This window comes from Macaca nemestrina, chromosome 3, assembly GCF_043159975.1.
Source record: "Macaca nemestrina isolate mMacNem1 chromosome 3, mMacNem.hap1, whole genome shotgun sequence".
Lineage (NCBI taxonomy): Eukaryota > Metazoa > Chordata > Mammalia > Primates > Cercopithecidae > Macaca > Macaca nemestrina.
The window spans coordinates 1,682,339-1,692,646 of record NC_092127.1 but is presented as its reverse complement, the minus strand read 5'-3'; the positions used below and the strand labels follow the sequence as shown (position 1 = coordinate 1,692,646).

The window sequence follows — 10,308 nt, the reverse complement described above, 5'->3', positions numbered from 1 at the left end:
CTTGACAACAGAGTAAGAGAAAATGTGGCAAGTGGCCAGTGGGCCTCCAGGGGTCTTAGAGTGGTTGACATAGTTCCTGAACAAGGGTGGAAATCCAGCCGGGTGCAGTGGCTTCCGCCTGTAATCCCAGCACTTTAGGAGGCCAAGGCGGGCGGATCCCGAGGTCAGGAGATCGAGACCATCCTGGCTAACACGGTGAAACCCCCGTCTCTACTAAAAATACAAAAAACTAGCCGGGCGAGGTGGCGGTGCCTGTAGTCCCAGCTACTCCGGAGGCTGAGGCAGGAGAATGGCGGGAACCCGGGGGGCGGAGCTTGCAGTGAGTAGAGATCACGCCGCTCACTCCAGCCTGGGCCACAGAGTGACTCTGTCTCAAAAAAAAAAAAAAAAAAAAAAAAAAAAGAGTGGAAATCTAGGTGGATTCAGGGATAGAGCATGGTAACAAAAAGAGAGAGAAAACAGAGAGAAAAGTAAGGAGCACAGAAATAGAAAAAAGCATCTAGCAGTGACATGAGTTGGAATCTGGGCACAGGGGCCCGTGTCCAGGCTTCTTACCGAGCTGTCTGCTTGCAGAGCTCTGCACCCACAGCGGCAGGGCAGTGACTGGTCTGTCGGCGCACCCTCCTTCTGTGCTCTTTCTTTATCACGGGGGACTGGATATCCGCAAGCTACCTTTTCCAGACTCCCTTTCTGACTGATATTTAATAAGATTTTGATCATGGGAGGCACTGGCAAGAAATGGGAAGGTGGGAGAAAGGGCAAATCCGTATTGTTAGTCATTTTTTTTTTTTCCTGGTAGTGCCTTTGGCAGCAGTAACCACAGTGATAAGTGGAGGCAAGCCCGGGTTCCCTTTAAGGCGGCACAGTTCCAAGGGCAGCAGCGGCCGCTCTGACAGCTTCGTAAGCCCCAGCGCTCCTGGGCCCTGGCTCTTGCTGTATCAGGAGCGCGAGCTCCCGGCTTCCTGCGAAGTGGCAGCGGCAGTGCTCACTGCAGCCGGCAGCGGCTAGAGCAGGAGCTCCAGCATCCTCAGCCCACAGCCGCGTGGACTTAGGGTCACACCATTGCTCTTTGGGGTTGTTTTTGGCTCAAGGAGTGGTTGTGGCATCCTGCGGTTACTAACAGGAGCTCCTCGGGTGCCAATCTCTGGGGAGCCTCATCCCCTCTTGTTCCTGCCTGGCTGCTTTTTTGTAATATTTAAAATCAATGTTCAAATCCAGTGTGTTTGAAATGCTTAGAATTGGTTTTGTTTTCCTAACTGGGCACAAGAGACACAAGCACTACGAGATACTTCTACGTCATGCTGTTAAAAAATACGACCCAGTTTTACATTATTCATCCATTTCTGCTGTTTCCATGAAACTGACAATATAGAAAGACCAGTGTGTGTGTGTTGGGGGGGGGGTCCTGGAATATGTCAGTTTATATTTCTATTGTGTCAGTTTTCTTAGGGTATATGGTGAATATAAATATGACTATTCTAATTAAGTGGCTGTGCATTTTCGTATTAGAATTCATTATGTTGCCTTCTCAGTACAAGCACTTTCTGTGTAGTGCTTGAGCACGTAGGTAAGTCAGGAGGCCACCTCCACAGTGTGATTTGAAGGTGTGAAGGTATCTATCTGCCTCAAATAGCGATTAAATTTAACAGGTGCATATTCTGTAATGAAAAAAACACAGTCGGCCCTCCATATGGTTCTGCATCCATGGATTCAACCAACCAAGGATAAAAATATTTTTTAAAAATTGCATTTGCAAGTTAATTAAAATATAATGCTCAAGAAAATTCACAACATGAATGAAATGTTACAGAAGCTATAAATCTATCGTGTTTATCAGTCGCTCATTTTTGAAAAGGGTCTTTGGATTATAGATTTCCACTTCTTTTGCAAAGAAACATTGAGGTGAGAATTTTGTGGATACTCTTTAAACAACAGTACATCGGTTTAATATGTATTTTTTTAAGCCTGTAAATAAAATTTTTCTGTATCCACTTTAAAGTTTGTTGGGTTTATAAGTGAATTGGACTGTATTTCTAATATGTGTGTAGGTTTAATTTTATATAGTTTTAAAATTGCTCTGTGATTAATTGGCCACTGAAAATGAGCTTTTTAATTGTTGAGATTTTCTTACTGGCCTCATACGGAAGGATTTGTATATCCTCACCATATATATATTTGTATATATATTTATCACCATATATATTTATGCGCATATATGCACCATATATATTTATATATGCACCATATATATTTATTTGTATTTATATATGGTGCATATATGTGCATATATATGGTGTGTATGTATATATGTATTTGATATATTTATGGTGCATATATATTTGGTATACATATGGTATGTGCATGTATATATACATATACACACCATATATATACCATTTTTTATGTGTGGCGAAAAATACTCTTTTTTGGTGTAAAACGTTTATTTTCTTTGCTAACTGTTAGTTTGTAAAAAAAGAATTCATTTTTACTGAATATCTATAGACCTTTTTGGTCAACATTCCCTAAACACAGTATAAGAACTATTTACATAGCATTCACATTGTATTAGGTATTATAAGTAATCTAAGGATGATTTAAAATATACAAGGGGATATGCATAGGTTATATGCAAATACTGGGCCATTTTATATCAGGGTCTTGAGTGTCCACGGATTTTGATATTAGCAGGAGGTCCTGGAACAAATCGCACATGGACACAGAGGGACATCTCTCGCTCTATCTTTGGTATTGTTATATCATATTATTTATATTATATATTTATAGATTGTTAATATTTATATATTAGTTTAAAGGATGGTTATAAAAGTTGGTTTTAAACCACAACAGCAACCAAAATGATGATGTGATGTCACAGAGAACTATGGTTGCTATCTTTAATAAATATTACAGACATGAGAGAGAGAGAGAATGCTGCTAGGTCACTTAAAAATGGAGATGTGATTTATGGGAATGGTCTTGTCCATATGTAATCAACACATGGAATCTTTATAATATGTGTCAAGAAATTTCCCATTCAGGAGAATTCTGTAGGTGAAGGTTCAGAGGGAGCCATGGCAACATGCTGGGCAGGGGAGGGTTAGACGCACCCTCACTGGAGGGATCCTGTTCTGGAAGTGATAGCTAACATCCCCCCCATTATCTGGAAGTGATATCTAACATCCTCCATTATCCGGAGTTGATATCTAACGTCACCCCATTATCCGGAAGTGATGCCTAACATCCCCCATTATCCGGAAGTGAAGTCTAACATTCCCCCATTATCCGGAAGTGATGTCTAACATCCCCCCATTATCCGGAAGTGAGGTCTAACATCCCCCCATTATGCAGAAGTGAGGTCTAACATCCCCCATTATCTGGAAGTGAGGTCTAACATCCCCCATTATCCGGAAGTGAGGTCTAACATCCCCCATTATCCAGAAGTGATATCTAACATCCCCCCCATTACCTGGAAGTGATATCTAACATCCCCCATTATCCGGAAGTGATATCTAACATCTCCCCATTATCCGGAAGTGATATCTAACATCTCCCCATTATCCGGAAGTGATATCTAACGTCCCCCATTATCCGGAAGTGATATCTAACATCTCCCCATTATCCGGAAGTGATATCTAACATTTCCCCATTATCTGGAAGTGAGGTCTAACATCCCCCATTATCCGGAAGTGATATCTAACATCTCCCCATTATCCGGAAGTGAGGTCTAACATCTCCCCATTATCTGGAAGTGATATCTAACATCTCCCCATTATCCCGAAGTGATATCTAAGATTTCCCCATTATCTGGAAGTGATATCTAACATCTCCCCATTATCCGGAAGTGAGGTCTAACATCTCCCCATTATCTGGAAGGGATATCTAACATTCCCCCATTATCTGGAAGTGATGTCTAACATCCCCCCATTATCTGGAAGTGATATCTAACATCCCCCCATTATCCGGAAGTGATATCTGACATCTTCCCCATTATCTGGAAGTGATATCTAACATCCCCCCCCATTACCTGGAAGTGATATCTAACATCCTCCCATTATCTGGAAGTGATATCTAACATCTCCCCATTATCCGGAAGTGATATCTAACATCTCCCCATTATCTGGAAGTGATATCTAACGTCCCCCATTATCCGGAAGTGATATCTAACATCTCCCCATTATCCTGAAGTGATATCTAACATTTCCCCATTATCTGGAAGTGAGGTCTAACATCCCCCATTATCTGGAAGTGATATCTAACATCTCCCCATTATCCCAAAGTGATATCTAAGATTTCCCCATTATCTGGAAGTGATATCTAACATCCCCCATTATCTGGAAGTGATATCTAACATCTCCCCATTATCCGGAAGTGAGGTCTAACATCTCCCCATTATCTGGAAGGGATATCTAACATTCCCCCATTATCTGGAAGTGATATCTGACATCTTCCCCATTATCTGGAAGTGATATCTAACATCCCCCCATTATCTGAAAGTGATATCTAACATCTCTCCATTATCTGGAAGTGATATCTAACATCTCCCCATTATCTGGAAGTGGGTATCTAATTTCCCATCATTATCCAGAAGTGGATATCTAACTTCCCGTTATCTGGAAGTGATAACTAATATCCACCATTAGTGACATGCCTCTGTGTTTCAAGTTATGTATTTCAAGAAAGTCCTTGTTAAAATAACAGGGATTTATTAGGGAGAATAGCAATAGCACAATGTCTTCTTTTTTTTTTTTTTTTTTTTTTTTATTTGAGACAGAGTTTCGCCCTGTCGCCCAGGCTGGGGTGCAATGGCATGATCTTGGCTCACTACAACCTCCGCTTCCCGGGTTCAAGTGATTCTCCTGCCTCAGCCTCCCGAGTAGCTGGGATTACAGGCATGTGTCACCACGCCCGGCTAATTTTGTATTTTTAGTAGAGACAGGGTTTCTCCATGTTGGTCAGGCTTGTCTCGAACTCCTGACCTCAGGTGATCTACCTGCCTTGGCCCCCGCAAAGTGCTGAGATTACAGGCATGAGCCACCGTGCCCGGCCGCAATGTCTTTATCAATCTACACGTAAGGAATTTTCTGGTAAAACAGTGCTGGGCAGATTGCAAGTGGGAGCTGTTCAACATTGGGTATTGAACAACAAACTTGAAAGAAAAGAAACAAAGAAAAGAAGACATAATCCGTAGGCTGCGTTTTTGTCTGTTTTTGGGATTCAATGGGAAGAAAAATGAGGTCGGAGGCATTTCATTCTTTTCTAGCCTAAGAGTAAGTGCTTTTTGCTCCTGGCTAACTTTAAGAAAGTGAGGCCATTCACAGACAAAGGACAACTGAGCACCAGCTCCAGGGGACCATCAGCAAAACCTTTTCAGAAGTTGTGAAGAGTAGGATACGCAGTCACGGAACAGAGCAGAGGCCTGCGGATAAGGTACTGAGGACAAGGCAGACTCTGTCACTCGAGGATGAGCAGTGCTGCTGCTAGGTCACTTCAAGATGGAGACGTGATTTATGGGCATGTTATTGTCTACATGTAATCAACACATGGAATCTTTATAACACGTGTCCACATTTCTACGAATTGAAGTTTTTCCTATGGCCTATAGTTAAGTGTGCTTGTGAGGTGTGTGAGCAGGTGCACATATGCTGTACATGGGGGAGGATGCTGGATAAAAAATATTGCCTACACCGTCTAGCAGATCATTCCCAGATGCAGTGGTGGAAACATAACATAGAATATAAGGAGGTTCCTAAAAATATTCACTTGGGACCATACAATTGAGCAAGGTTGCACATTTATGAAGCTCTACAAAGCACAGGTTGGTTTAGCATTATCTGCTGAGCCATTGGGCAATACCCTGTGAGGGGCACAGAGAGATGGGATGAGGCACACAGAGGGCATCTGGGGAGGTAGGAAACAGCATGAGGACAGGAGGGGCCCCTGCAAATAGAAGGAGACTTGTTCAAGGGAAGAAACTGAAAAACAAAACCCAAGGAAGATGAGAGGGAAAATCAGGGGCTCTGTTGAGTTAATCTGTGTGACTCAGCATAAGGAGATGACAGGGAAAATCAGCGGCTCTGCTTAGTTATCTGTGTGACTCAGCATAGGGAGATGACAGGCAAAATCAGGGACTCTGTTGAGTTAATCTGTGTGACTCAGCATAGGGAGATGACAGGGAAAATCAGGGGCTTGCTCTGTTGAGTTATCAGTGTGACTCAGCATACATGGGTACTGCATGGATAGAAAAGCACGATAAAGTTTGAAAAAGTATTCTTAAGTGTTGATGATGATGATGTTGATGATGATGATTTTGAATGCAAAAATACTTTGATTGTGATGATCTCTTCAATTATGATGTTGTGTGAAACCAAAAACATAAAAAACAAACTGATGTTCATCATCAGTTTGAGGTTAAGAAAACTCATTATGTTCCCAGCATACCTTTTTGTTGATTGAACGATTGAACAGCAATCAGCAAAAACCTAATTTCTAAATCCTTGACAGCCATAATGATAATTTGAATCTCACTTGGAGAAATTTTCATCCCAAATTGTGTTCCATTACTTCATAGGAGTGTACTGAATCCATTTTAAAGGTCAATGAAAATAATAGCATTTTTTTTTTTTTTTTAATTTCTGAAAACAAACAAAAGGTCCTAGGAGAAAAGTAAACCTGTGTCTCCTGTCAAGTCCCTTCTCCCAGACATGCGTCTCTCATTGAAAGGGTAGGAAAGAATTCGGGTTGGGACCAGTCTGTGTAACCAGCAGTGATAACTACTTGCTTTATTCCTAAAAACTCCAGGCTGTGATTACAGAAGCACAGGTGAATGGGGAAAAGCAAAAGGAATGGAGGAAAAAAAAAAATGGAGGAAATACATCCTGCGCTTTCTTCCCTGACCAGTCCAGCTTTCACCCAGGACTGTTCTTCATGGGATGCACGCCTCTTGCCACTGGCATTCTTAGGCAAGTACTGGGAAGACTCGAAAGAAAAGCGTCAGAGGAGCAACAGGCAGCAGGTTTGGGGAGGAATGAAAAGCAGAGATGGACAATCTTATGGTTTTTGCCCTGAAAGAGGACAGAGACTTCACTTTACTAAGTCTGTTCAAACATCCGGAATCAAAGCCAAGAACGGCTGTGATCTAAGCCTTTCTCTAGGCCCCAAGTTTACAGCAGTTTGTGCTCCTAGAAAAAGAATAATCACTGCATTTACCCAACTAAATATTTCTGTCCCTTTCTCATGAAAAGTGAGGTTAAAGATTAATGTAAAAACATTGCAGCCCATAAATTTAGGATGACTGTATAATCCTTCCTGCTTTGAACATTGTCATACCTTTTTTACTTATTCAAAATATTTCTAAAAACAACAGAAAAGTCTTGACAACCTTGATGACTATGGAATGTGAGCTAAAGGGCGATATATATACACATCACATACACACACACACACATATGCACATATATATACATACATATACATATATACACACACGATGTGTATGTGTGTGTGCATGTGTATATATATTACATCCATTTACATATATATAACATTTCCTTTGATTCGATTTGCAGGCCTCAATCTTATTCTCAGAACCGATGTCACAACATGGTACAAAGCTCTCATAACCATATTTGCCTTCCAAGGTAACCCACAGAATACATCTTCCATTTGTTATTCATGTAATCAGCTCTGGTTGCAATTGCCATTTACCAATTTCCATCTGTTAGAGGTTTTTCTTGTACCCGATGGCAGTTGAAGCAGATTGTGAATGTAACAGAAAATGTTCTCTTGGCACAGAAAAGGAATATTTGTTTTAATTGACAAGGTGTAACATTTATGAGATAAAAATGAATTTTAGACATCTCATTTATTTTTACGTCGGTCTGTTCAAGACAATTATTGGCTTTTAGGCATACATACAGAAACCTCAGGAAATTAGGGAAAGGACAGAAAAACAACTCTTGAGAATGTCAATTCAAGCTGATCTTAAAGCTCCCAGGGAAATGGCAGGTTTGGAGGTTGGAGATGAGAATTCAGGGGACAGTGCAAAGTCTCAGTGTCTTGTGTGCTACTGTGATTAGTTTAGAAAATAAAGGAGTGCTGATTTTTTAAAAAGCAATTTCCTCTGCTCAGCAATGATAAATAAATCATTTTGTTATAAATGAGTCTAGAGTCAATGCTTCAAATGAGAAAAAAATCAATCCACCATTTCTCCTTAAGAACGGTTATATATTTGATGAGTATCTTTCTTCTGATAATGATTTCTAAAATCTTATTTCTTGGTACTCCCATGAGTAGTATATTGAACAGTAAAATGTTAAACAGTTTTTGAGATGAAGGCACTGTTTCTATTCAACTTATCACAATTACTGAGTAAACTGAGGGTATCAGGGACGTACTGGATTGTAGTAGCTTAAAGAGACACTAGGACGATGACAAAGTAAAGTTGAAATTAGCTATTCTGATCAGTAAAAAGATAAACTATTTCCCCCAAAGGAAATAAAAGTGTTAGTGACGTTCTCTTGAGATAATTTTATCAAATAGAAAAAAAGAATAAAAGGAATCTATGCATTTGTAACCCAGCGATTCTCATTAAATCATTATACCATGCTAACAAGACAAAAAAGTGTCTATAGATGGTACTCCATTTTCAATTGGGAAAATAGCAGGTCTAATTTGAAATAATCCAAGGCTATGGGTGCTATAGGATGGAAGGGGAATTTTTAATTGACACTAAAGGCACACATCAGGTGTCCCCGAGGGCCACGCTATGAGGAAGCACTTATGATATGTTCTGGCTTCTTGTAACGGTGCCACCCTCTGGAAGACTGTTTGCCCAGGGCTGGGAATTCATCTTTGGAGTTGGTTTAGGAGTCAGGGTGAAAAGGAGGAGCAGTAGCAAGTGAGGCTATTGGAAAGCTTCTGTAAAAAGTGGCCCCTTCATTATTATCCCATATTCTGACCAAGCAGAGAAATGAACCTGTAGTTTCATTCCACATTTTCAAAAGCAAAATTTCTTCTACTAAAATAACTTGTTATAAAAGGTATGTACTAGTTCAGGGTTTTGTTTTTTTCTGTCAGTTTGATAAATGCTGTTTGGACTCTTATAATCCCCCTAATAATTGACTGGGGTCACAGTGTCTCTAGGGCGACCCTGCACATTTTCAAACCGCTTCACGGGGTACTGGTATTTAGAGAATGCTCTTGAAGTTCTGCTTCCCATTGACCTTTCAAATCCTGTTAATTGCTTTTACAGTAAGCATTAAAAGTCAGGCCTGGTGAAATCAAGGAAGCTGAAGGGAAGAGATGAAGTTTCTATGCGCAGGAGCACAGCCAGGATGAAACGAGAAGTAACTACCGTGTCCAGTGTGGCCCAGGTGGAGAGTGGGGTGTGTCTGCCACGAGACTGTTTGGTCCAGAGGAAGCTGACTCGATTCACTTGATCTCGGGGGTAACTGGAGAGATAGCAGCTCTCTCTAACTTTTCTGAAGTTACTGAGACCTCTGACACTTCAAATCCTTAAACACAGGAAAAACTACCGATTGATTAGAATGCCTGTAAGAAGACTGAAATATCAGGTAGTGTTGGACTAGTGGTCATTTGTTTCAGTCTCGAGATTCTGTATTTCCTATTCTGAAATTTCTGTTTATTATAAATCTTATAATCTTTAAAATTCTATTTTTACAAGTCTGAGATGTGGCTGAATTTCAGTTTATAAGAAGAAATAAGGCATATATGAATTCCCTTAACAAATCACACAGTTCAATTCCTGATAACTGTTACCTGACATTTATAATGTTTCTTTTTATCAATTGATCTTCAATATTCCCTGCCATTAAATGGAAGATTAGTGAAGTTTTTTACTAAATTATTTTGGCCTTAAAGTCTGTTCTGCCAAATTGAAGTACTTGGATAGAACTAACTTTTGCTGTGCAAAGTGGACAGTTAGCCATGGAGTGAGCGACTGAGAAGAAAGAATACTTTCTGAGCAGAAAACTCATTCTTCTTTTTCTAATAGCTATATTAGGAGATGGAATTGGGGCCACTGCGCTCTTTCTCTTGGGCAGGAAACATGTACTTCTTTGCAGTCAGTAATGTTTTCATAGCTGTTATCTGACCCTTACACTGAGCAGAAGAGTTTCTGGGACAGGTTCCTTAAGCGTACAAATAATCAGTAATGCACAGGCTCAAAAATTAAATAGATTTCTCATCCATATGAATGAGTGGAGCAGGTAAATTAGATGAGGGAAACTGGATCATAATCTTGAGAGGAAGCAAGAGGAAAATTCAGAAAACATTTCACCTACACCTAGT

General features: G+C 40.3%; 1 long non-coding RNA gene across 3 annotated transcripts; it reads left to right on the top strand.

Annotated features, from left to right (window-relative positions):
- The first annotated feature begins 3,790 nt into the window (after positions 1 to 3,790).
- LOC105466530 (uncharacterized) lies at positions 3,791 to 9,947 on the top strand. Of its 3 annotated transcripts, none has more exons than XR_011620706.1 (4): positions 3,791 to 4,061; positions 5,261 to 5,427; positions 6,799 to 6,959; positions 9,251 to 9,947. It is a non-coding gene; the product is annotated as an uncharacterized lncRNA (long non-coding RNA). The 3 variants fall into 3 exon arrangements; XR_011620705.1 differs by having other exon boundaries at positions 3,791 to 4,373; XR_011620704.1 differs by having other exon boundaries at positions 3,791 to 4,555.
- The last annotated feature ends 361 nt before the right edge of the window (positions 9,948 to 10,308 follow it).